Consider the following 27,957-nt stretch of genomic DNA (forward strand, 5'->3'; position numbering starts at 1 on the left):
TACACAGAAGGCTGCTGTTGCTTGATCCTTCACTGCAAATGCTGTTGCTTCTCCCATCCTATGTATTTAATAACAAAAATAAAATGGAGCTATTTATCAGGTCATATTCTGATCCCTGGAAGGGCTTGTAAAGAAATACAGCACAGGATTGCAAAACTTAGTGCTGAATGAGGAATTGACACTTTTCTTTCAAACACAGGCCACTGCTGGTGGGCATAGAACACTGGGTATGTTGATCGCTAACGTGATTTATTGCTGTCCCTGTGAATTCAGCTGCATTCTGTGACCTTTCTTCCACAGTGTCCTCTGCCTTGATAAAATCGCTCTATTCTACGTCAAGTCTTTTTAACTCTTTTTCTGAATCAAGTAAGAAACAATTTCCAGTGCATTCAGCTCTAACTTTTTTTTGCTCATTGTTTATTCCCTGAAGACTGAATAATACCTTTAGAAGTTGAAGAATTGTAAGCTGCTGCTTTCTACACAGTGTCTTTTTTGTCCAGATTTTCAGTCTGGCCTCAGACTAACCTTTTATTTTTTTCTTTTTTACACATGAGTTTTGGGTGTCCAATGTTAATCACTTGGGTCTGCAATTAACCCTTTGTATCCCCCAAATGGTGATACCATTCCCTGGCGGCTCAGTTGGTAAAGAGTCTGCCTGCTATGCGGGAGACCTGGGTTAGGTCCCTGGGTTGGGAAGATCCCTGGAGAAGGGAAAGGCTACCTACTCCAGTATTCTGGCCTGGAGAATTCCATGGACAGAGAGGAGCCTTGCAGGCTAAAGTCCATGGGGCAAAGAGTTGGACACGACTGAGCAACTTTCATTTCAGCCCCCAAATATGTGAAATCATCTCATTGAACAATTGGGGGATAATTGTACATGCAAGAAAGAATGGTAATTAATCAGTTTTTCACAAAAGTAGTATTTCAACAAAAAAGGGGAGGGATGCCTTAGGAAAGGACCTAAAACTTTAGCCTATGGTGGTCCATCCATCTACCCATCCAACCATCCATCCATCATTCCATTAAAAATTCTTGCAAAGTGTCAGTCTCTATAGAACTTACTAGGGTTCGAAGATTATTATTAAATGTTTCCAGTCTTTGAAGAGTTTATATGTCATAACTTGAGCAGACCCAGTTTTGAAGAAGGAAAGAAAGTTTGTCAGGAAGAAAGGAAGGAAGGGAGATTATACACCAACTGTGTCCTAACTACTATGCCAAGCTTTACATACATCATCTCATTAATTATCAGGACTAAGGAAGACAAAGTCTATATCACAATTTAGTAGAAGAATATAAATGCATAAATAACTGTAACCCCATGTACTGTAATAAGAGTAGGAGCCTAGGATGAAGAAAGAAAGTTTCACCAGGGAGCCCCAATTTCAACTGGGTCCTTATGAATGGTCAGGAGTTGCCCAGGGAGAAAAATGGGAAGGACACTGCAAGTGAAAAGAACAACATGCATGAAAGCATAGAGATGTGAGGAGCAGGCCAGATTTGGACGCTGCTGAGGGGTTAAGTGCGAAGAGGAGAGACTGGAGAGAGTGACTGGGGCTCTGCATGTCAAGCTAGGGCATTTGAATTGTATTCTGTAGGTAATGGGAAGCTAGTGAAAGTTTATAAGCATGGGAGTAACATGATCAGGTTTACGTTTTGAAAAGATGACTGGAAAAATAAGCAAAGGGGGATAAAGACTAAATACACTCATTTTCATCAAGCAAATATTTATTGAATACTGTCATATTCCAAGCATTTTCTAGGGGCTGAAGATCATTGAGCTATTAATACATAATCAAAGATTCTTACCCCCATGTAGCTTTAAGAAGGGGGCAGGCTATAAACAAATATATGTATATAATCACTGAGTGGTAAAAAGTTCTGTGGAGAAAATAAAAGCACATAAGGAAAATAGATACGTTCTTTGCAATTGGGTGACCACTTCACTCCATATATATTGTAACTCCCATTGGGAAGGAAGGGGACATTTGAGCAAAGATCTGAAGGAGGGGAGAGTAAGACATGTGGATATCTGTAGGAAGATAATTTTAGGCAGAAGGAATAGTGCAAAGCCCTTTGTATTATATGAGAGCTCTGAAAACCCTAAGATGACAAAAGAGAGGGATTTAAAACTTAGTTTCCCATATTTATACGAAGGAGGCATTACCCTAAAGAAATACTGATCACCTGTTACATATCATTCAGAACTTCTAGTCACTTGTCTAAAAGTATGTGACAGGATCTTCTTCTATAGATCATTGTTGTTGTTGTTTAGTCCCTGAGACACGTCTGACTCTTTGCCACCCCATGGACTGTAGCCTGCCAGGCAAGAATACTGGAGTCAGTTGCCATTTCCTCCTCCATGGGATCTTCCTGACCCAGGGATCGAACCTATGCCTCCTGCATTGGCAGATGGATTCTTTACCACTGAGCCACTGGGGAAGCCCAAACCCTTCAGCAAATAAGCAAGATGAGTGAAATTGAGAATGTATCTGGATGATCATGGTCTAGCTGACCATAGCATACCCAGAGATAAAAATGAAGCCAGAATCTGGAACGAGATCATTAGTGTATACCATCCTGAAACTTTAGTCAGACCACACACATATATTTAATGCACTGAAGACGCCTTGAAATGCCTCTCAGCCCCTAGAGAAAAAAGTACTAGAAAAAATCAAGGGGGTGGTGGGGTGGATGCTGCATGATCCATAATGTTGTCAATGTCACAATTCATCCTGAACAGCAGAATAAAGTTAATAGAGAAAGTTCTTTAGTGCTTGTTCAGCTGCCTGCCACCCAACTCTGGCAGAAAAGCAAGGCAGAAATAGATATATCATTATAGAATGTATCAAAAATAAATTATAGAAATGTCGTCTATATAAGGAGTAGTTCCCTGTATTTATTTGAAGTATCAATCTTTAGGATTGTGTGTTTGACCATTTAATGCCAAAAAAAAGTAGACAATCTTAAGGCATTTTTTTTTACAACTATTGGCATTTTAATAATTAATTAATATAATAGTATGAGTCAAAAATATTGAAGACAAGAATTGAAAAGTGTCAAGAAAAAAGAAGAGAAGCAACGTATTTTCTAGAGTTCAATAAATAAAAAATTGCCTTGGAAAAAACACTGAATCTATTTATAGCATACATAAAGGAATATCTCTGGAAGTCAGCTATTCTATCTGAATTTTAAGCGTTATTTTTCAGCTCAGAGAATTTCATGGTTTGTAGAAGAATATTTTCATCCCAAATCTATGTACCTTTACCTGCTAAAAATTTTTCCTAAACTCTTCCAGCATTTCACTACTTGGTTATGGAATCAAGAACTTGGACAATTGATCTAAAATCTATCAAATATTTACTTACAGGTTAAATACCTTCTGTGTTTAAGGTGCTGACTGGGCAACATATAGCAGGAAATGTAAACTGAGGAAAATCTAGTGCCTCCTCCCAAAGACCATAGGAGGTAAAGTAAAAAATGATAGTGGATGACACAGAACATGTTCAGTGCCCGAAAGTTTCAAAGGAGAGAGAGAAGACCATGGGTTAGATAAATCAAGTAAGGCTTCAAGGAAAAGCAATATGTGACCTAGAACCTTGAGGCCTTGATGGATGGAGAAAATTTCCATAGGTAGAAATGAGACTTGTTATGAGCCGAGTGGGGAAAACAGTTCAGGGAAAGACAGGACTTGAGAGGAGAGTTTCCTGTTTTGCTGGGGCAGGCTGTATGTACGTGGGAGTAGCTGGACGAAAGCTGGAAGGTGAGCAGCAGTCATGGAGTCTCTGGACTTGGATGTCAGCCTGCAGGCTGGACGCCGTTCAGTCAACAGTGGGGCTCCATGGAAGTGGATGGATGTGACATGATGTGACATGACACTGCTCTGTTCACGCTCTGATGCCCAGGCTTTTGTACTCAGTCAGAGTCGCCTGCTGAAAGAGCGAGGCTAGTTCTCCAGCCCAGGGGGAGAGATTGGTACTGTACTACAGATTAACTTAGAGAGCAGAGTGTGGTAGGGGGCATTTAGGTATGTTCCTCTCACTCCCCCCAGGGACAATCTAGATGCTGAATGTGGCCTCTGTCTTGGCTATTTAAGAGTCATTTGAGCTCCTGAATATTTTCAGAAGTGAGAGAAAAAGTCATCATCAGCCACAAATATTTATGAGAATTTAAAATAAACTAAGTAAAAATTTAAAAAATACATTTTAAGTTCACCTACTAGATGAATAGCAACAGTTTTGCCCTGCTCTAGATTGGTGGTAAAATACCAGTCCTAGCCAGAGGCTAAATAAAAGCTTGAACTCGGAATAGGAAAGGACTAAAGCTAAGGATGGTGCACCCAGTCCATAGGCTATGAAATCCTTGCCTTTGTAACACTGCACCATTATATAATAATCTCTTAGATTTTTTTTTTTTTTTTTTGTGGTTTAGTCGCTCAGTTGTGTTTGATTCTTTGCAACCCCATGGACTGTGACCTGCCAGGCTCCTCTGTCCATGGGATTCTCCAGGCACGAACACTGGAGTGGGTTGCCATTTCCTTCTCCATAGATATTTTTTTTTACGTTCTTATTTATGAGAAGCAAAGATAGCTTTAGGAATTTAGCAAGATATAAAAGAAGTGATTGCCATTCTAGAAACACAGAAATTCAAGAGACTTTAACCTATCACTAATGTGTACCAGTAGCATATAAAGTTTCAGAGTATTTTCCACTGGGTTATGTTCAGCATACATAAACCTTGTTTAAACATCATCTTACCAGAGGACTGTTTGCCCTGTTTGTCTATTCTGGGCACCAGAAGCTAGGCTGCAGGGGTTAGCTGGGTTTGTAGTCCACGTACAGACTTTTAACAGTATCTAAAATGGTTCTTTAACTGGATTTTTTGTTAAAGACACAGAAAACTTAAGAATGACTTAAATCCCTGTGGGTTGAGAACTTTATAGTATACAACTCTTATTTGATCAGAGCAATACTGTGTCAATTAATCAAAAAATTTGGTTAAAGTCCCAAATCCTAAAAAATACAATGACAAAATATGCTTAGGCAATATTTTGATGTAGAGTCAAGGTCTTTTTTCCCCACTAAGTGTAGATCTGTATTTTAAAGACTTTCTTGCATAAATCACATCCATAATGCAATTATTTCTAGTTTCAGTTTATTTAAAGTAAAGCAGATATTTCTGAGGCAGTCTGAGTCTAGAACTTGTTGGGACTTTAAGGATTCCTACTGTGGTCTTTTAAACATTTTTTTTTGCTGACCTTTAACTACATATATACTGATTTGGGGTTATTAAGACTTTCCAAAGCATTCAACTTAATTTTCAGGATAACAATTACTCTCATTTTTTGCTATCCTAGTTTGTTGATTTTCATAATATTTAATTAAAATATGCTTAATTTAATTAAAGAAAATACTACAATCACAATTCTAATTAACCCAAACAGGCTTGGGAAAAAAATACAATGAACTCTTGGTTAGTAAACCACAGCAGAAGTGGGAACCGGATATACTGAAGAGTAGTTACTGCCCTCATGTGCTCAGCCTGTTGTGCATATCAGAAAATTGAGTCCATAGAGGGAATGGAGAGCATCTGTGAATCTGGCAAGTTAGTTAACTGGAAGTGGTTGAAAGTTTCTACTGTATAAAGTTAGCTAAGCAGTTAGTTTATGTGTATTTAACTACCCAAAATACACTATATGATTCTAAATAAACATCACTAAAGAAATGGTTAAACACATACAGACATACACATACCAAAAGCAAAGGTATTTTTCTCAGGTGTGGAGAAAGGAAATGTTGGTTCTGGCCTTGTTTTGAGCTTCCATTTATATGCTGTTGATATTCTTGAGTGTTCTACCCTGAATGTCCATCTGTGCTGTAATTTCTATATATCAGGGCACTTATATTAATTATAGAATTTTTAAACTCCTAAAAATGCAGGTAGTGCTTATTTTATAGGCTTTTCTAAGAATTAGTGAAATAATACATATGGAGTATTAATCACAGAGCTAATGTGATTTACCTCCTTATGCCATCTTCTTGTTTGAATGTAATTGCCCAAAATCCAGACTTTCAGTAGCGTCTTCTTCAAAAGCATATTTACCAACTTGAAGGGGTTCCTATTGTCCAAATTTGGAATAATTCAAGCATTAGAATGAATAATGACAGGAATTGACAAAACGCATTAAATGTTTAAAATATCTATGACTTCATATGCATAGGAAATAAATCTAAGAGAGGGGAAAAGGGAAGGCTCTTCTCTAGCAAAAAAAAAAGTGCCAATTAATAAATGTAGAAAAAATAATAAATAATCATTTTAAAATCACCATAGTAATTACAATTATTCAGTCAAAAATTATCATGGATGCTAAAATAATTGGATGAGAGAAAATTGAGGAATGGGATGTTCAGATAATTTCACCTGATAGATTCTCGTTTACTACAAAAGGAAAATATACCCTTAACAATGGAGAAATATGGTGAAATATGGTCTATCTTCACCAATAGACCACATGGAGCACCACCAGTGAGGTACGAGCTGGCACCAGGAGGTAGGTCCCTATTTGCTGCACACAAAGTTATCTGTGTAGTAGTCCTGCTTCAATTCCCCAAGTCCCAGTTTAGCCGGAATCTAATTATAAGAAGACAATCAGACCAATCCAAATTGAGAAGCAGTCTGTAAAACAACAATGTCATCAACAACAAAATATGTAAATCAATGTTGCAAAAGATAAAAAGGCTGGGAAATGATTTAAGTTAAAAGAGACTAAAGAGACAATTGAGGAAATTTGAACATGGCCTGTATAGTACATAATGTTATCATATCAATGTCAAATTTCCAGTTTTGTGGTTATGTAAGAGAACATCCTTATTCTCAGGGGTAAAGTGTCAACAAAACAATAATAACAATGTTCATATTTATGTGTGGATATATAAAAGCATATAATGAGACAGAGAGAAATAAAATGTGACAAAATAATTAGGTAATCACTATAAAGGTTATATGGATCTTTGTTGTACTTGAAAACTTTCTATAGGTTTATAATTTTTCAAAATAAAAGCTGAGAGAAATAAATGTATATCTACAATCTAGGTACTGTTCCTCCTAATTTGCTATTACACAGATTTGGGCAATGTTGGATCATTCAGTGCAAATTGCACAATTGTCCTGTCTGTCATCCAGTTATAGGTTTGCTTTATGACATGCAGTCTCTCCCATAGCTACCACTTGTGGTAGATCATATGCTTCCCTACTGGCTCAAGTGGCAAAGAAAGTCTGCTTGTAATGCAGGAGACCCGAGTTCAATTACTTGGGAAATCCCAAGTAAGACAGAGTCGCAGAAGAGCCTAACGGGCTATAGTCCATGGGAGTCTCAAAGAGTCAGACACATCTTAGTGACTAAACCACCACCACAGCAGAATATGAAGAACCAAAGACTTCCTTCTTGCACAGTAAAGATATTAGTGAAACTTGATAGTGGAAGAAGACATAGCAAAGAGCAAACCTCCTGACAGGGCCTCAGGGGCTCCTACTCGAATTCCCACTAACTGCATGGAATATTAAGCTACCCACCAAATGCCTGATGCAATACTTAAACCTGAAGTGCAATTCAGGAGACGTGCATTCAATCCCTGAGTGCAAAAGATCCCCTAGAGGAGGGCACAGCAACCCACTCCACTGTTCTTGTCTGGAGAATCCCATGGACAGAAGAGCCTGGCAGGCTATGGTCCATAGCATCGCAAGGAGGTGGACACAGCTGAAGCAACTTAGCATGCATGTACACATCACTGAGACTGTTAGGAAAAATAAACAGGCCAAAAAGTTGGCATGACAATGACCAGAGAAAATAAGGTAGATGGCAGTCATGTGACACAAGTCTCTACTGAGCCAGTTAAAACTCAAAAGTTCAACAGAAGTTTTCTGACTAAACAGGTCAAAAGGCCAAATGGAGGAAGACCTTACTATGGCGAATTCTCCCAAGGGAGATTCCACAGAGCAAAAGCAATAGGATGGTCCCTGCAACTCAAGCACAACAGAATCACAAGGTGTAGCTGTGGCCAGGGCAAAGATATCATCACTGGAAACTTTGGTCTCTTTAAGAAAGTTTATTTAAGTTATCAATAACCTCAGACATTTGGATGACACCACTTTTATGGCAGAAAGCAAAGAGGAACTAAAGAGCCTCTTGATGAGCGAAAAAGAAGAGAGTGAAGAAGCTGGCTTAAAACTCAACATTCAAAAAATTTAGATAATGGCATCCGGTCCCATCACTTCATGGCAAATAGATGAGAAAACAATTGAAACAGTGAGAGACTTTATTTTCTTAGACTCCACAATTACTGCAGATGGTGACTGCAGCTATGAAATTAAAAGACACTTGCTCCTTGGAAGAAAAGCTATGACAACCTAGACAGCATATTAAAAAGCAGAGACATTACCTTGCCAACAAAGGTCTGTCTAGTCAAAACTATGGTTTTTCCAGTAGTCATGTATGGATGTGGGAGTTGGACCATCAAGAAAGCTGAGTGCTGAAATATTGATGCTTTTGAACTGTGGTGTTGGAGAAGACTCTTGAGAGTCTGTTGGACTGCAAAGAGATCCAACCAGTTAATCCTAAAGGAATTCAGTCCTGAATATTCATTGGAAGGACTGATGCTGAAGCTGAAACTCTAATACTTTGGCCACCTGAGGCGAAGAACTGACTCACTCGAATAGATTCTGAAGCTGGGGAAGATTGAAGGCAAAAAGAGAAGGGGACGGCAGAGGATGAGATGGTTGGATGGCATCACTAACTCAATGCACATGAGTTTGAGCAAGCTCTGGGAGTTGGTGATGGATAGGGAAGCCTGATGTGCTGCAGTCCATGGGGTCACGAAGAGTTGGACATGACTGAACGACTGAACTGAACTGAAGAAAGGTGTAGACATTTTCTACGTGCATCTCACAAAACATTCCTGTTACCAAGATCCACATATAAGAAAGAGAGCCTTCATATTAAGGAAAACTCTAAGATACAGTCCAAACAACAAGATCAGAAAGTATATACAGACAACAAGGTTGTTGTATACAACAACAGAGATCTAAGAGTGACTTTCCACCAATAGGGTTGATTAAGACACTTTCATCTCTTCAGCAGATTGGCCAAGTTTGTGTGTAGTAATTCTCTTCTTCTTCAAACTAAGAACTTCCTTTGGTGGTAGTAAAAAACAGAAGATGCAGACAACAAATCTTATTTAAGAGAATAATCCCTACCTATGTTGGCTGTGTCCTCTAGTCTTAGGATCAAAGGAATAAGAACTGTGATTGCTGCCTCTGTCATGAGTGAATGGTCATATTTGTTTGAGCCAGATGTTAGTAGTCTAGAATGGGAAGGCATTTTGAACAACAGCAACAAAAGCATTAGGATAAATGTGAATACCAAAGAGCCAAAGCAGACGGTCCATGGGAATTACTGAACATATAAACTGTTGCTTCACCTACAAGGATTTTCTGACCCTAGAATCAGGTCCTATAGGAATCACAAACATTCTAAAGAACATAAAACAACAAAAAATAAGTGAGGGCTTTAAATATGATAATACATGTGGGATAATAATGTCTGAACCTTTGAAGTTCTTGCTATGTGCCAGGCAGGCTGAGTTCTAAGTATTTTATCTCTTTTAGTCTAATTCTATGAGTTAGGTGCTACTATTGCCATATTGGAGAAGGCAATGGCACCCCACTCCAGGACTCTTGCCTGGAAAATCCCACGAACGGAGGAGCCTGGTAGGCTGCAGTCCATGGAGTCGCGAAGAGTCAGACACGACTGACCGACTTCACTTTCACTTTTCCCTTTCATGCACTGGAGAAGGAAACGGCAACCCACTCCAGTGTTCTTGCCTGGAGAATCCCAGGGACGGGGGAGCCTGGTGAGCTGCCGTCTACGGGGTCGCACAGAGTTGGACGTGACTGAAGCGATTTAGCAGCAGCAGCAGCATTGCCATATTACTTATGGGAAAATGAAAGCACAGGGCAGTTAAATAAACTACCCAAGGCAGAGCCAGGGTTTGAAATCAGGCAAACTGGCCCACATGCTCTTATCTACTGTTCTTTGCTGAAATGTTATTAAACCATTAAAATAATCTTTAGACCACTTAACAGCATGGTAAAGTGTTTTAAAAAATTAAAAACAGTAAATATGTATGCACAGTATGTTCCCAATTTTAAAAATACAATGATTAAAGAAGAGAGAAAGACTAAGGGAGAAAAAGCAAACATGAGCAAGCCCAAGAGAAGATAGGAAGAAACTATGCAAGATGTCAATGCTAATTGCTCAGTGATGGTTTGTCAATAATTTTATCTTCTTCTTCCTATTTTTATGAAATTTAAAATTTTTCTATGTATGGTGAAAATATAGCACTCTTTAATTTAAAAAACTATATATAAAAGAAATATTGATAGAAGCACACCCAGTCATTAGCTCACTCGTTCTCCATGTACATGCCACTTTCACAATTTCTGCCATATGAGTTCTACCTCATTATGATTTACTTAATAATCCTTTCAATTAAGTCACTATTTTAGCATCCTAAGTAATATCTATGAAATAATACTTTGCTATTGTATCAGTTTTTTACTCCACCATCTTGAATTCTGCTTCATTGACTATGCTAAAGCCTTTCACTGTGTAGATCACAACAAACTGGAAAATTCTTAAAGAGATGAGAATACCAGACCACCTTACCTGCCTCCTGAGAAATCTGTATGCAGGTCAGGAAGCAACAGTTAGAGCTAGACATGGAACAACAGACAGTTTCCAAATTGGGAAAGGTGTACGTTAAGGCTGAATATTGCCACCTTACCCTGTTTATTTAACTTATATGCAGAGTACATCATGCAAAATGCTGGGCTGGATGAAGCATAAGCTGGAATCAAGATTTCCAGGAGAAACATCAATAACCTCAGATATGCAGATGACACCACCCTTATGGCAGAAAGTAAAGAAGAACTGAAGAACCTGTTGATGAAAGTGAAAGAGGAGAGTAAAAAAGTTGGCTTAAAGCTCAACATTCAGAAAACTAAGATCATGGCATCTGGTCCCATCACTTCATGGGAAATAGATGGGGAAACAGTGGAAACAGTGTCAGACTTTATTTTGGGGGGCTCCAAAATCCCTGAAGATGGTGACTGCAGCCATGAAATAAAAAGACGCTTACTCCTTTGAAGAAAGGTTATGACCAACCTAGACAGCATATTTAAAAGCAGAGACAGTACTTTGTCAACAAAGGTCCGTCTAGTCAAGGCTATGTTTTTTCCAGTAGTCATCTATGGATGTGAGAGTTGGACTATGAAGAAAGCTGAGCACCAAAGAATTGATGCTTTTGAACTGTGATGTTGGAGAAGACTCTTGAGAGTCCCTTGGACAGCAAGGAGATCCAACCAGTCCATTCTAAAGGAAATCAGTCCTGAATATTCATTGGAAGGTCTGATGTTGAAGCTGAAACTCCAATACTTTGGCCACCTGATGCAAAGAGCTGACTTATTTGAAAAGACCCTGATGCTGGGAAAGATTGAAGGCAGGAAGAGAAGGGGATGATGGAGAATGAGATGGTTGGATGCCATCCCCGACTCAATGGACATGAGTTTGAGTAAACTCCGGGAGTTGGTGTTGGTGATGGACAGGGAGGCCTGGCGTGCTGCAGTCCATGGGGTTGCAAAGAGTTGGACACAACTGAGTGACTGAACTGAACTGAACTGAACTTTCCTGGTGGTGGTCCAGTGGTTAAGAATCCACCTGCTAATGCAAGGGACGAGGGTTCGATCCCTGGTCCAGGAAGACTCCACATGTCATAGGGGTGAGCCCATGTAACTAGAGCACAACAAGAGAAGCCACCATGAGAAGTCTGCACGCTGAAACAAAGAGAAGAGCTTGTTCACCACAACTAGAGAAACCTGAGCACAGCAAAGAAGATCCAGCACAGCCAAAAATAATTAAATAGATAAGTAGAGAGATCAATTAAAAAAAAAAAGGAAAGAGAGCTGCTCTGCATAACCAAGAGACAGAACCAGAAGTAACCTGGGTACCCTCAGGATAGTCTGAGAAGGGGCCTTGTGGCAGCTGTCAGCAGGAGGAGACACTTGGGGTTTGGGAAGAGGTGTGTAAAAGGGGTGTCTCTGTTGAGATGCTGTCATTGTATGCAGTGACCCTTCTCCATAAGTTACCAACAGAACCATACATAGCATGAGGTGTGTGGGTGACAAGACTCCTAGAATCTGGGGAGGGAGGAGCTAACAGTTGCTATGTGTTATATTATTATATTGTTATACAATTAATGGAGAATGTGCAGGTGTATAAGAACAGAGGAGCCTGGTGGGATATAGTCCATGGGGTCAAAAGAATGTCAAATGCGACTTAGCAACTGAACAACAGCAAAAGACCAGAATAGAGACTGGAGATGACTTCATTTGACTATATAACAGAGGTCTGTGGGCTGATGAGGCCTGAGTGAATCTAGCTAGAGTTGGGCTAGGAGAGAAGTATCTGTAAAGAGGTGTTCCTGGGGGGATTTCACACAGGGACAAAGTGGAACGTTCACTGGGTTACTGCTAGGAGCACTGGGGCTAGGGAGTTTGTAGTTAGTATTACAAAGATGCAGAAAAAGAAACTTTGTCCTTAAGAGGAACAAATATATGGTAATGTAAGTTTCCATGTTACAAATAGATAGCCAAGGTAATTTGCTGTATGGCTCAGGAAACTCAAACAGGGGCTCTGTATCAACCTTCAACCTAGAGGGGTGGGATGGGGAGGGAGATGGGAGGGAGTTTCAGAAGGGAGGAGATATATGTATATCTATGGCTGATTCATGCTGAGGTTTGACAGAAAACAGCAAAATTCTGTAAAGCAATTATCCTTCAATAAAAGGAAATAAATTAAAAATAAAATGAAATAAAATGAATATCAGTGTCAAAGCAAAAACAAAAAGAGGGACAGTTATTTAAGCAATTGGGAGGACTATTCTCTGGTAACATGAGAGGCAGACAAGAGCACAAAACCAATGTAAATGAAATCATGCTGTAATTTGAAAAAGGTTTGATAAAGATGGCAAAGGGAAAATGTGGAAAGAGGACCTGGAACCCTGACCTGTGACCTGGAAGCTGTTCTCTTTCTGTTGCAAGTGCATCCTGGGGCACTCAGGACCCACTGACCCGATCACCTTCAACCTAGCAGCACTTGGTTTATTGGTTTAACTATTTGATTGACCAAAAAGTTCATGTTTTTCCATGTTACGGAAAAATTTGAACGAATTTTTTGGCCAACCCAGTATTTCCTATACATTTTCTGAGTCTGTTTTTCCTCCTCTGAGATTCTGACATGTGCAATTGCTATTTACTTCTAATCTCTTTCCTATTATATACACATCATTTTGAAACCTCATTTCATTCTTAATATTGGTGGTTCTCAAGAATTTCCTGGTCCTCTTGAATTCCCTTTCCCTGAACGCTCACATTAAACCTTGCACAATATATCTGCCCACTCCCCTGTCCTCTCTCTGCACCCCCTCCAAAAGAAAATTCAGGGTCGCTAATCAGCAAGGTGATTAGAAAAGGAATGGAAAAGAAGCTAGTATTCTGTGGAACAGGTGGCTCCAAGTGTGGGTTAAAGCATGGCTGGGACCATATATTCTGTCACATAATACTCTGCAAATTGACTTTTCCCTTTCATATTTAAATGATGTGAGTGTCAACAAAGATATGAGATAGTATTGTTTGCCATGATTCAATGAAGGTACATCCATCTTTCCTTGTTCCACCAAGGGAAATAAATGCACTAGGTTGGTAATGAAGGTCAGCTGTCCAGAATGTGAAGTCAGCTAGGCTGAGGGAGCACCAAAAAGGGGCTTTCACTGCATTTTGTGCTCCTACTATTTCATTCTAAGACCAAATTACTTTACATGGTGACAAAAACTGCTCTGGGCTAGCCTTATCATCTGGACCTAATATTCAGGCTTCAGAAATAGTTTCCTCTAGGTCACAGAACTATGTTGCCAAACCAGCCACAGACTATAAAATAAACTCTGGGCATGTACATGAAAAACTGCATCACAACATTGTGATGATGACCAGTCTATGCTTCATACATCCTATGGACCTTGGAGCTGAGGAGGCACTGAGCACTGAATTGGCCACTAGGAGAAGGCAATGGCAACCCACTCCAGTACTCTTGCCTGGAAAATCCCATGGACAGAGGAGCCTGGTAGGCTGCAGTCCATGGGGTCGTGAAGAGTCGGGCACGACTGAGCAACTTCACTTTCACTTTTCACTTTCATGCATTGGAGAAGGAAATGCAACCCACTCCAGTGTTCTTGCCTGGAGAATCCCAGGGATGGTGGAGCCTGGTGGGCTGCCGTCTATGGGGTTGCACAGAGTTGGACACGACTGAAGCGACTTAGCAGCAGCAGCAGTAGCTAAGCTGTTTGAGGAAAGAGGGCCCTGGGCTTGCAAAGAAACTGCCAGCAGTAAAAAAAAAAAAAGGGGGAGGCACTGGGCAGCACAGAGCTGGTGGAGTAGTTGTTGTACAGTTGCTAAGTCGTATCTGATTCTTTGTGACCCCATGGACTGTAGCAGGCCAGGCTCCCCTATCCTTCACTATCTCTTGGAGTTTGCTCAAATTCATGTCCATTGACTTGGTGATGCATCCAACCATCTCATCCGTTGTCACCCCCTTCTCCTCCTGCCCTCAATCTTTCTCAGCATCAGGGTCTTTTCCAATGAGTCGGCTCTTTGCATTGGATGGCCAAAGTGGTGGTATAGAGAAGCTCCAGTTGGCCCTGAGACACATTGCTGAGAGTCTGACCAATACTGCAGGGAAATAAACTGACTCACTTTCAGAGCACCTGAGCACTCACAGCCAGAGGTAGAACCACTGCTAGAACCACTGCTACCATCAGCTGAAATCCATACTTACCAAGACTCAGTTTATTTGTTCCTCAGACTACTCCATGCCAGTTAAATGTGTTATCATTATTAATAATTAAATTAAATATTACATAAAAAAATGAAATGTGAACACAAAAACAGAAGTTGTTTCTATGAAAACTTGGTTGAAATTTTTGAAAATATTCAACAAAAGTAAGTTATTAGGCAATGGGTAAGGTGGGAAAACAATTATAAAAATCTAGATGCATTCTGCACTTGGTTTGTCTAACAGGTGTCTTTAAGTTTTTGCTTCCTTTTAAAGAAATTATAATTGGAAATAGCAAAGGATATATTAGGGGTGCAGCTTATGCATGAAAGATGAGGTAGAACTCCAATGAACTGACCAACATTCAAAGAAAAAAGCTTTGTATCAAAAGCTTAGCAAAAGAATGCAGCTATTTCAATTTAAAATACAAATTTGAGGGCACAGTGTATAGGAATCTGCCTGCCAATGCAGTGGGAATGGGTTTGATTCCTGGTCTGGGAAGATTCCACATGCCAAGGGGCAACTACATGGCCACGTGCGACTACTGAAGCCCACAACCCTAGAGCCTGCGCTCTGCAACAAGAGAAGCCACCACAATAAGAAGACCGCAACAGAGTAGTCATCCATTCACCCCTTACCACTCCCTGTCCCGCTCACGGCAAATAGAGAAAGCCTGCATGCAACAATAACGACCCAGGACAACCAAAGGTAAGTAAATAAATAAAAATGCTTTTTTGATGCTTTTGAACTGTGGTGTTGGAGAAGACTCTTGAGAGTCCCTTGGACTGCAAGGAGATCCAACCAGTCCATCCTAAAGGAAATCAGTCCTGAGTGTTTATTGGAAGGACTGATGTTGAAGCTGCAACTCCAATACTTTGGCCACCTGATGTGAAGAACTGACTCATTTGAAAAGACTCTGATGCTGGGAAAGATTGAAGACAGGAGGAGAAGGGGACGACAGAGGACGACAGTTGGATGGCATCACCGACTCAATGGGCATGAGTTTGAGTAAACTCTAGAAGTGTCAGTGATGGACAGGGAGGCTTGGCGTGCTACAGTCCATGGGATTGCAAAGAGTCGGACCTGACTGAGTGACTGAACTGAACTGAACTGAAATAAAAGTACAAATTTAATGTATATATCCATGACATTTTTATGATTCATCTCTTTAACTAACATCTACCTCTAACCAACCAACTCTCTGTCCTGACTGCATTTGATTAAAGAGTCTCTGTGGAACTTCCTCTCTCATTATTTCAAAGAATGAGGAATTCCCATAATCAGTCTCTTCTTCAAGGTACAGGACAGTAGCATTTCAAGAAGGAGGGACTTCTGAAGATCTGGTGTGATTCAAAGCTTTAATCCCAGCCTAATCATGACCCAAAAGGACAAGTATTTCTAGTTATCAGCTAAAAGTCGCAACATAGAGTGTTACTGATGTTCCAAAATGGGGGAAGGACCCTTATAGGGTTCTTCTGCCTGGTGTTGTTTGTGCTAATAGAAGGAGACCAAATTTGGTTCAGAAGCAAAGAAAGTTTTGCTCTTCAATCAAAAAATGAAGACGTGGGAGCTCCCACTCTGGAGAACACACTCTCCGAGACAGGCTGTTGGTGGGACTGTTTTATCTGTGGGTTCATCTGTGGAGGGATGGGTAGAGTCCGGTGCGGGAGAGTGTGTTGTGAAAGGCACCCCAGATCTCAGTGCCAGGTGCAACATCTCTGTGTTGGGAACTCTAATCTCATGTCTTAGGTGCAAGGCCTCTGCAGGGCCCCCTATAAGCAAGCAAAGCTAGACTAAAAACAAAAGAAGTGGTTAGACCTTATATCTTATCGCCTAGATGCCAACTTATTTTTCCCAGGACTCCAGTGGGCTTTGCTAGTGACAAAGGTGATAGCAAAATCCAATTTCTAAAAGGGCTTCCCAGGTGGCTCAGTAGTAAAGAATTCACTCGCCAAGCAGGAGACACAGGTTCGATCCCTGAGTTGGGATGCTCCCTTGGAGAAGGAAATGGCAACCCAATCCAGTGTTCTTGCCTGGGAAATCCCAGGGACAGAGGAGCCTGTGGGCTACAGTCCATGGGGGTCACAAAGAGTTGGACATGACTTAGCAACTAAACAATTTCTAAAAATTCATAACATACCAGCTTTGAAATTGATATTCTTGATAAATTCAGAAGCAATTTCAGAATCTGCATTCACTCCATTTTGTTCACAAAGATGTTACTATTTTATATTACATAATTTAAAATGTCCCTTTATCAAAAGCAACTCTTTCTCTGCGACAGTAGAAGTAAACCTCTTTACTTAAAAGAGGATGTTTCCCAGTGATACCTCTTTTCTTGGTGACGCGGGTCTCTCCTCTTGAGCTTCCTTTTGGTGTAGAAGCTTATGCTCATGATCAGCAATGGTCTTCTCTGAGTTCTTCCCCGGAATAAGCCGCTTTTAAAATCTCTTCTCTTTCTTCATAAGCTATGAGTCTCTAGCTTTATCAGTGTGTTTCAGTTCATTAAAGTTCCTCTCTGAAGCTTGTGAATGACTGCAAGTTGTTTCATTTTAAAATACAGGACTGAAATATTTAACTACAAATAAGTTTAACGAGTCTAGGAAATTTGATTCCTTCAATATGTCTGTCTGCATCGCTAGGTCTCTGACCAGAATGTAAACCCTAGCCCCTTTCTAATACTTTCATGGATGTGTGTTCAGTCACTTCAGTTGTGTCCGACTCTTTGCGACCCTATGGACTGTAACCCACCAGACTCCTCTGTCCATGGGGTTCTCCAGGCAAGCATACTGGAATGGGTTACCATGCCCTCCTCCAGGGGATCTTCCTGACCTAGGGATCCAATCCATGTCTCTTTTATCTCCTGCATTGGCAGGCGGCTTCATTACCACTAGCGCCACCTGGGAAGTCTCTAATACTTTCAGATGACCTGTTGGAGTCCTTCAGGTTAAATATGAGGCACTGATATACATTATCTTGGCTCTACCAAATGGTTTTAAACAGAGTTTTTCAAATTGAATTCTAGGACCTGGAAAGGTCAAGAGGCAGTTCTGAGGGCATTACAGGAGTTAATGGAGCAGAGACAAGGACTCCATCAAAAGGAACTGTTCTCCTCGTCTCCTGTGCCTTCAAACTTTTCCACTTTTATTCTGAAACAGCTCCTTTACCTGGATCACCCTTTTGCAGTTACATCAGTCAACTTACCTATGTGTAGGACCCAGAAGTTGAGCAGAAAAAAAAAAGGCCCTGGCCCCTAAATTCCCAAAAACATCAAAATGACTTGCACAACATTTAGGCCTTTGACTCTTTTATAACAGCTTTACTGAAATGTAATTCACATATTATAAAATTCAATCCTTTAAGTGGTTATACATTGTTGTGCAACTGTCACCACTACGTAATTTCACAGTATTTTCATCACCGCAAAATGAAACACTAAACTCACTAGAGTCAATCTTCAAACCCTCATCTTTTCAGCTCTATGCAATTACTAATCTACTTTTTGTCTCTATGACTTTGCTTATTCTGGATATTTCGTGTGAATGGAATCATATAATATGTGACCTTTTTTGTCTGGTTTATTTCACTTAGCGTGATGTTTTCAAGGTTTACCTATGTTGTACCATGTATTAGTACATCTTTTTATTTTATTTTATTTATTTATTTTTAATTTTTTAATGAATTTATTTATTTTAGTTGGGGGCTAATTACTTTACAATATTATAGTGGGTTTTGCCATACAATGACATGAATCAGCCATGGGTTTACATGTGTTCCCCATCCTGAACCCCCCTCCCACATTCCTCCCCATCCCATCACTCTGGGTCATCCCATTGCCCCAGCCCTGAGCATTCGTCTCATGCATCGAACCTGGAATGGTGTTCTGTTTCACATATGATAATATACGTGTTTCAATGCTATTCTCCCAGAACGTCCCACCCTCACTTTCTCCCTCAGAGTCCATAAGACTGTTCTATGCATCTGTGTCTCTTATTCTGTCTCGCATATAGGTTTATCATTACCAGCTGTCAAATTCCATATATATGCATTAGTATACTGTATTGGTGTTTTTCTTTCTGGCTTACTTCACTCTGTATAATGGGCTCTGGTTTCATCCATCTCAATAGAACTGATTCAAATGTATTCTTTTTAATGGCTGAGTAATATTCCATTGTGTATATGCACCACAGCTTCCTTATCCATTCGTCTGCTGATGGACATCTAGGTTGCTTCCATGTCCTGGCTATTGTAAACAGTGCTGCGATGAACATTGGGTAGTACATCTTTTTAAATAGCTGAATAATGTTCCACTGTATGGATATATCACATTTGGTTAGACATTCATCTTTTGAGGATGTTTGGGTTGTTTCCACCTATCAGCTGTTGTGAATAGAGTTGCTCTGAACATTTGTATACAGATTTTTATTTTAACACCTGTTTTCAGTTCTTTTAGGTATATGTTTGGAAGCAGAATTGCTGGGTCATGTGGTGATTTTATGTATAAGTTATTGAGAAATTGCCAAACTGTTTTTCATAGCAGCTGTACCATTTTACATTCCCACAGCACTGTATGAGAGTTCAGCTCGTCCACATCCTCTCCAGTTCTTGCTGTTTTCCATTAAAAAAAAAATTATTATTATTGTTATGGTCATCCTCAAAGCTATAAAGTGAAATAAGGTGAATCACCTTACTGGTGTTTTGATTTTCATTCCTTGATGACTGACAACATTAACATCTTTTCATGTTCTTATTGGACACTTGTATACCTTCTTTGAAGAAATGTATATTCAAGTAATTTTTCCTTTTAAAAATTGAGTTGTCTATTGTTTTGTTCTTGAGGTGTGTGACAGTGAATTTTATGGTTCTCTTTCGCTAGGGTATACCCAACTGTTCAATCAAACACTCATCTATGTGTTGATATGAAGGTATTTTGCACATGTGATTACCATTTAGAGTTGACTTTAAGTAAAAGAGATGACCCTTGATTATGTGAGTAGACCTCAATACCATAAGTCTTAAAAGCAAAATCTGAGGTTTCCTGAAGAAGAAAGAATTCTGCCTCAAGACTAGAAATCCCACCCACGTTTCCAGCCTATAGGCCAGACCCCAGACTCACAATAATATTGTGACCCAATTCCTTAAAATAAATCTCTTCATATGCAAGTATGTGTCTGTGTGTGCATTTGTGTGTAAATACATATATAACATAATATGTATGTATAAGTAAATATATAGTATATGTTTATATATATTAAATATATATATATACATAATACACAAACATGTTTGCACTATATATATATATATCCTATTGATTCTGTTTTTCTGAAGAACTCTGATGGATAAAAATTGCTAAAGTTCTTTATGTAGTTACACCATCTGGATACTAGACCCTTACCAAATGTATGAGTTTGCTTAAACCACATCAGTTGAGTTTGTTACATGCAGTCATAAAATCCTAAATGAAACTCATAAGGGTTTCTGAGGATCAGATAGGATAATGCATGTAAGACACTTAAAACAGTGCTTAACACATAACTCAATTAATGTTATTATTATTATTATTTTCATCACATCTGAATTCATTTAGAGAAATGAGCCCTGCTCACTGAGGCTTAAAGATATTCACTATCAGTAAATGCTTATGAATTCCTGTTATGTTTAAAGCACAATATGAGGTTTGATGCAGGGTCAGCTTTATGGTGCCCAGTCTGTGCAGTCATACAGGGCCCTGGGCCTGGCTTTAATGCTCTGCTATCATCATCTTAAAATTCTTATCAAGTCTTGAACAAAAGGCCCTGCATTTTTATTCTGCACTGGGCTGTACACATTATGTAGCTGATCCTGTTATGATTAATAAAAAATTCTTTTTGCTCAGAACAGTAACTGATGTTTTGAAAATTACCATGCATTATTCAGAAAAAAACTTCTGCTAAACATACGCTGCTTCAAAAGACTGAGAAATATACAGAAACATCTTAACGTAATTAAATGAAGTTTTGAAATGTAACTGATAAACTTACATTATCTGAAAATAATGACTATTCACTTATTTAGAATAGTCAAGTGCCTGATAAATGAAATATCAATATATTTTGCAATAACAAGAAAGAGAGAAACTGTAGGTTTTGTTGCAGTAGTAGTTATTAAGAGTTGGGGAGTTTATACTGCTGAGATTTGGGGAATTATGAAGCAAAATTTTTAAGTAGTTATCTTCTCCCCAGTTATTGTTGGTCACCTACAGGAGTTCGCTGTAAGAGCTGGACATGTTGCTTAACGTTTCTTTGTCTTAGTTTCTCTTTCTGTAAAAATGAAGGTGACATATAGCTGACAAGTCTATGCAGAGAATCAGATAATTAGCACTGTGTCATATGCAGGACAATAAATGTCCTTTTCCCAGAATTTCTTCTTTCAAAGATGTATTAAGCATCTACTATGTGCTATGCTTCATTCTAAGCTCTGTGGACACATAGCTGAGTAAAGGTCCTTTTTCTCAAGGAGATTATATTCTAGTAAAGAAAGACATGACAAGTATGCAGAGAGATAAATATAATCACCCCAGGCTGTAATAAGTGTTCACGAAGAGGATTAAATAGATAGGGGGAGGGGCACACTTTAGCTAATTTGGGGAAGTCAGGGAAAAGTTCTCTGAGAAGGTGGCTGTGTGAGTTGAGATCTGCAAGAAGAAAACAAGAAAGTCAGGTGAGGATCCCAGACAAGCGTATCCTTAGCAGAAGACAGCAGGAACAAATGTCCCACAAGTGAGATGGGCTTGGTTTGTATGGAGACAGTGATTAGAGCACAGGAGTCAGGGAGCAGGGTGACCTGTGAGAGCTACAGGACAGACAGGTGCCAGGTCAGGTAGGGCTCTGGGGACCAAGAGCAGGAGTCTGGATTTTATTCTGGTTCAGAGAGAGGCCTTTGGGGGGTTTCAAGCAGGGGAAATATGTAATCCAATTTTATGTTTCAGAAAGGCTCGTCCATCTGTTTGCTCTGTGGAGCACTCAGATGGACTGAAGGTTGGCCAGGCTGATGGCAGTGACCACTTATTGAGGATGTTGCCTTAATCCAGGAAAAGGAAGGTGGGGGCTTCACCTGTGGTTGTGACCTTGGGAGATAGTATGAACTTAGATTCAGGGTATACTTCAGAAGCAGAGTGGATAAGACTTACTGTTGGACTGAATATAAGGGTTAGGAAAGGAGAGAGTTTTTTGTTTTTCAATGATGAAAAGTTTAACACAGGGTTCACTACAGAAAACTTGGAAAATTCAGGAAAGTGTTCAGCAGGCTACCTGTTTTAATATGGAAACTTAACTTTTTCTTGCACAAGAAAAATTCTAGTATTATTGTTACCCTTTTGAAGATTTCCGTGTACCTTAGCTTATTAGAGGTTTAGGGGATTATTCAAGTTAAAAAACAAAGGGGGGTGGGAGAGGGAGAGAAAAATAAAAAATTGTTTCACTCTGTTAAATACAGTGTTTCCTAACCTTAGTTGAACTTTACATTTTTTTTAATGTTTTTTTGTATAACATCTATTACCAACTCTATCAATGATCACCAGCAAACAAGATCTAATACTGCACTGGATTTTTCCTTCTTGCTTTTCTCTGTTTTCCTTATGTATCGAGTTAGATTTGCAGGTTCTAAGCTCAGGGCCATTAACTGAGTGCACCAACACAGTTCTTCGTGAGAACTTCATGAGGATTTAATCTTGCTCTGACTATTCCTTCTCTTAATATTCTAGGAGGTACAGGTACCTGGATTGCATTTTCTTTAATGTTTTCAACTGTCTTCCTAATCCACTGTGTTTCATTTGCCAGTTATTCCTTTTCTCTTTTTTTATAAAAAATTAATTAGAGGACAATTACTAACTGACATAAATCCAATTGACATAGATCATTCGTATTGTGATGGCTTCTGCCATACATCAACATGAATACCAGTTATTCTTAGAAAAGTGGTAGGAAATGTGTAAAATTTTGTTTAAAATTGACATCCATCATCTTCCAAATAACTTATCTCTCTCCTAAAGGAGAAAGTGACAGCCAGTGGAATATGAACTACATCGGTAACATACAACTAGTTGCGATGAAAGAAATTGGGTTTTAAACTTGAGCATGCACTTTTAAGGTGTTTATAAATTTATATGGTCAAAAGTCCTTAACATATGTCTATTTAATTTTAATATGGGAGCAACAATATGGGACAATTAGTGAGGTTACAAGTGTTCAGGGTCGAGGAAGGGGGTAGGTAATAAAACAAAAATATTTCCTGTGTCCTTGTATGACTTGGAATTGTCTAAAATGTCATGAAGAAAAAGTACCTCATTTAAAAAATATTTGGGGATAGGTATTGGTAATAATAATAATTAGTGCTTTTATGCTCCAGCAGCATTTGGTACTGCTTGTCCCATGAAAGTGGACATGATGTGCCTTACACTCAGCTTAATTTCAAGATTTTAATACAGGAAAAAAAAGTTGTAGGAAGTGTAGTATATTATCATACTTAAAAGAGTCAATTAAATTAGTCTCCTGATACAGACTACTTTATAAACTCATTTATCACACAAGTTAACTTGGTCTGACCTTTCCACCTCTTCCTGGATAAGGATGGTAGCAATTTCTCAGTAGCAAAATTATTGATTTTTTTTTGGACAGAGAGTCTTCTCCAGTTTGAGTTTCCTTTTCTGTACTTCTATTCTTGAATCACCTTCTGAGAGACTGGAGTCTCATTTACACACTGGCAAGAAAAAAATACTATTTGGAAAGACATGGGATGCTGTATCTTAATGTCCAAGCTGATTTACCACACCTAAACAGTTTATGAAAGCATTTTGCTCCATATGGAGTGTTTCCCTTATTCAATGAACAGAAGAAAGTGGTGATTATCTATTGAAGCTTAGCATGCTCACCAGGCAAATGCCAATCCTTTTTTACACCATACAGTCTCATGAGCTCTAATACCTTTTCCCCTGAATTTTCATGTTGATTCTTACGTGTTAAATGACAATCCATTTGCCACATGCAAATGACATAGATCATTCACTCAGCTAATTGAAAATATTTCCCTTTATCAACAATTTTTCGTGGTTTGGGGCAAGACATCTCTTTCCAAAAAATAATTAGAAGGTGACATTAGCTTTTTACCAGATTTGAGAGATTTGACAAAAATAACTATCTTTGCAAAAATTTTATTTGCACTCAGTCTTTCCAAAATATAAAGAATTTTCCAGAAAAATAATAGGGGCAGGGGTCATGGATGGAAGAGATCTTCCATTTACTGAGTACCCATTATAAACGAGAAACTGGGCTTTGAGTTTTACATGCATTATTTCCTTTAACACCATGACATGTTTCTTTTATCTTCATTCTGTGGTGAAACTGAGGCTCAGAGAGGTCAACTAACTCATGCAATCGGTGATGGATGCTTGGCCTGGCCTGTGACATCAAGTCTGTTGATTACATGTCACGCTCTTTCTATTTCACTACGCTTTACTGCTTCACTGCTTTAGTTGGTGTGATCAATGGGATCTCTACACTGAGGGTTGCAGCAACTCAGTGATCACAACTAGTTCAGATTCACAATTCCCTTGAGTGCTTTCTCAGTGGCATTGATAGAGGGACAGGAGACTCTTATCTCACGTAACTTTGATCTCTCACCCATGGTCAAAAGCAGGCAGTCTCCCACTGGGAGGCTAGGATACTGAAAAGCTCCATGCGCTCTTAGAGAAAGAAACAAGACTATCATTGCTTCTTATCAGTGATGGTCTTTGTTTTCTTTTGGTAGCTGGGATTTTGTTCTAAGGAAGGACACTTTGTTCTAAGGAAGGATACATTTTCCTCTGTGTTGCTCACATCTTTGCTGGTGGCCACTCAGCCAACTGCATAAATAGGTTTATGCAGCTGGCCGATAGGTTCAATATTCTAGTATTTTAGACTATTACTCATAGTATTCACAAAACTGTTGGAAAACCTATTTAAGAGAAACCAACAAATAATCATAAGAGCAGCATTTCTGTGCTTACACACATCTATAAAGATGAGTGATACAAAGAAATTACATATTGCTTTGGATTGTGTTAAGTTTCCCTAAACATACATAGTCCAGTCTTCTCAGGCCACCCTTCGAAGGACTAATTCTAAAACAAATAAAAAAATATGTTTAGATCAGGAGTGAAAGGTAAGACTGGTCATAGGGATCCTTTTTTACAAAATATATTGGCATTTTCTCCTACCAAAATACCTACAACTTTCCCAGACCAAGGTTGAAGTGACCATGTACCTTATTTTGATAGAACAAAAATAGACTCCACTTGAGTAATCAAGTTACTTGTTTTCCAACAATTAAGATCAGAGGTGCAAAAAAATATCAAGTTTTAACTTCTTTTATGACTACTAAGGTAATACTATTTTTACTAAAATTTTTAGAAAATGCCCCTAAGAAAAAAGAAGAAAATTAAAAAGATCTGTGATCATACACACCTAAGGACAACCATTATTGAGTATACAGTGAGTCTTTTATCTTTGCATTTTAAATAACATTGATATACAAGTCAGAGGGCTTCCCTGGTAGCTCAGCTGGTAAAGAATTCACCTGCAATGCAGAAGACCCTGGTTCGAGTCCTGGGTCAGGAAGATCCCCTGGAGAAGGAATAAGCTACCCACTCCAGTATTTTCGGGCTTCCCTGGTGGCTCAGTTGGTAAAGAATCCACCTGGAACACAGGAGACCTGTGTTCAATCCCTGGGTTGGGAAAATCCCCTGGAAGAGGGCATGGCAACCCACTCCAGTATTCTTGCCTGGAGAATCCCCATGGACGGAGAAGCCTGCCAGGCTACAGTCAGTGGGGTCACAAAGAGCCGGACACGACTGAGCAACTAAGCACACATATTAGTCAAAATTCTTAGCTGTAAGCAACTTAAAGAGCTGTCACTTCTTTAAGTAGAAAAGAATTTGTTGACAAGATATTTGATAGCTCAGAAATTCACAGAAAAGCCTGGAAAACCAGTCTTGGTAAAGAGGTGAGTAAAAATGACAAAGAATGGCTAAAAAACCAGAACCAGAAGATGGATGATACCATGGAATAATTTTAGTGAGGTTCCCACACTGAACTCTTTAATTGAAGCTGGTACTTCTGACACCATGGGCCCAGATGCTGATGTTGATTCTGCCCACCCTGCCAGCCCTGCTACCCTAGAAACTGTGTCACCTTCACTAATGGGATGGAGTTTCTACTGTCCTTGCTTCTGTGGGTTACTGGTTCCCAGTTCCAAGCCTGGATGGGTGGGTGTTTGATCAAGTCCATGTGCTGGCCCTAGTCGTCTGGGAACAGTGATGGAAAAGTTCTTAATTCTTGCCTCTCTAATGGTAGGAGAACTTCACAGCATGTGAAGAATCACATGGTGGGAAATTCCCCAAACTTGGGCAGGGAGTTGAGATGCTGAGAGGCCAAAATCCCACATGATGTCTGCTACAATGAGCTCATACAGCTTTATATAGCTCTGTATCCTGCTTGTCCCTCAAACATGAAGTCATGGCTTATTTTCCTAAAACATGAAGTATTTTTCAAAATTAAGACTTTCAATGACTCTGTAAGTAAAGTTTTAATTTAATCAGTAAATAGCTTATGTGATATTGTGTGTGTGCTCAGTCATGTCTAACTCTTTGCAACCCCATGGACAATAGCCCTCCAGGTTCCTCTACCCATGGGATTTCCCAGGAATGGGAAATTGCCATTCCCTCCTCCAGAGGATCTTTCCCACCCAGGGATCAAACCCATGACTCTTGCATCTCCTGCATTGACAGGTGGATTCTTTACCACTAGCGCCAAATAGGTGATATTAACCATCCTAAATAAAGCTCGAAGAGCATGGCAGTTACAAAGGAAGAAGCATCTTAATACAGAGATATCAGAATTATTTTTCTAGCTTCAGTTAGCACTCATCAGGAAGAAGTCAGCCTCTTGAATTCCAGCCTTCATATCTTGAGGCACCATCTGAGATGACCTAGAGATAACCTGAGTGAGGCAAGATTGACTGGAAAAGGCAGGTTAAGGAGTTGCCTCTCCTGAGAGGCTGAGGCAGGCAGCGGGGGCACAGGCCCAGCTGTGGAAGCTGGAAGTGAGTCCAACCCAAGAGGAAAAGAAGTCTGCATCTGACCTGGTTGTAGTCTAGCCAGAAGGCTGCCAGCTTGCGGTCTGATGCTAAAGGAAGGATCAGGGATTGAGAGTTCCAGCCTTTTGCCTGAGATTCGGGAGGAGCCAGGGGACAGAAAAATAGGATCAAGGTGAGCTTTAGTTCTAGAAGGACCCATAATAAGTAAATTACCAAAGAGAAGAAACACAGCAGTTACAAGACCCTGATTCTGGGAAAGATTGAAGGCAGGAGGAGAAGGGGACAACAGAAGATGAGATGGCTGGATGACATCACCAACTCAATGGACATGAGTTTGAGTAAGCTCCGGGAGTTGGTGATGGAGAGGGAGGCCTGGCGTGCTGCAGTCCATGGGGTTGCAAAGAGTCGGACACACTGAGTGACTGAACTGAACTGAACCAAGGAAGAAACACAGCAGTTACAACACCGGTGAATAGGGTGAGAACAGGTCTTCCAAGTCTGGGTGTCAGAACTAAAGCAGACATTGAATTCCAGGCTCAATTTCCTTGAACGTGAAAGTGCTTGCTTCTTAATTGTGTCCCACTCTGTGCGACCTTACGGACTGCAGCCCGCCAGGCTCCTCTGTCCATGGAATTCTCCAGACAAGAATACTGGGTTGGGTAGCCATTCCCTTCTCCAGGGTCATTCCTGACTAAGGTTGGGCCCAGGGAGCTTGGTTATAGGGGTGGGGTTGGCAGAATAGCTATACATGGAGCCCAGGGACTCCCAATGAGGACAACTTCAGGGACTGGGAAAAAGGCCATGGGCACAGGCTGTGTTTGGTGAGGTTGTGCATCCTTGTGTGAGGAAGTCAGGCTGGAAAGCGAGGGCACAGGTGGTCCAGATGAAGCTGTGGAAGAACTTGCCCG

General features: G+C 39.8%; 1 long non-coding RNA gene across 1 annotated transcript in view; it reads right to left on the minus strand.

Annotated features, from left to right (window-relative positions):
• LOC145511143 (uncharacterized) overlaps positions 1–27,957 on the minus strand; it is a 120,668-nt gene that overhangs the window by 21,437 nt on the left and 71,274 nt on the right. Inside the window, exon 3 of the long non-coding RNA XR_014057544.1 lies at positions 6,019–6,115. This is a non-coding gene — a long non-coding RNA (uncharacterized LOC145511143). The remainder of the gene's footprint in view (positions 1–6,018; positions 6,116–27,957) is intronic.

This window comes from Giraffa tippelskirchi, chromosome 6 (genome assembly GCF_054371585.1).
Source record: "Giraffa tippelskirchi isolate mGirTip1 chromosome 6, T2T-mGirTip1v1.2.pri, whole genome shotgun sequence".
NCBI lineage: Eukaryota > Metazoa > Chordata > Mammalia > Artiodactyla > Giraffidae > Giraffa > Giraffa tippelskirchi.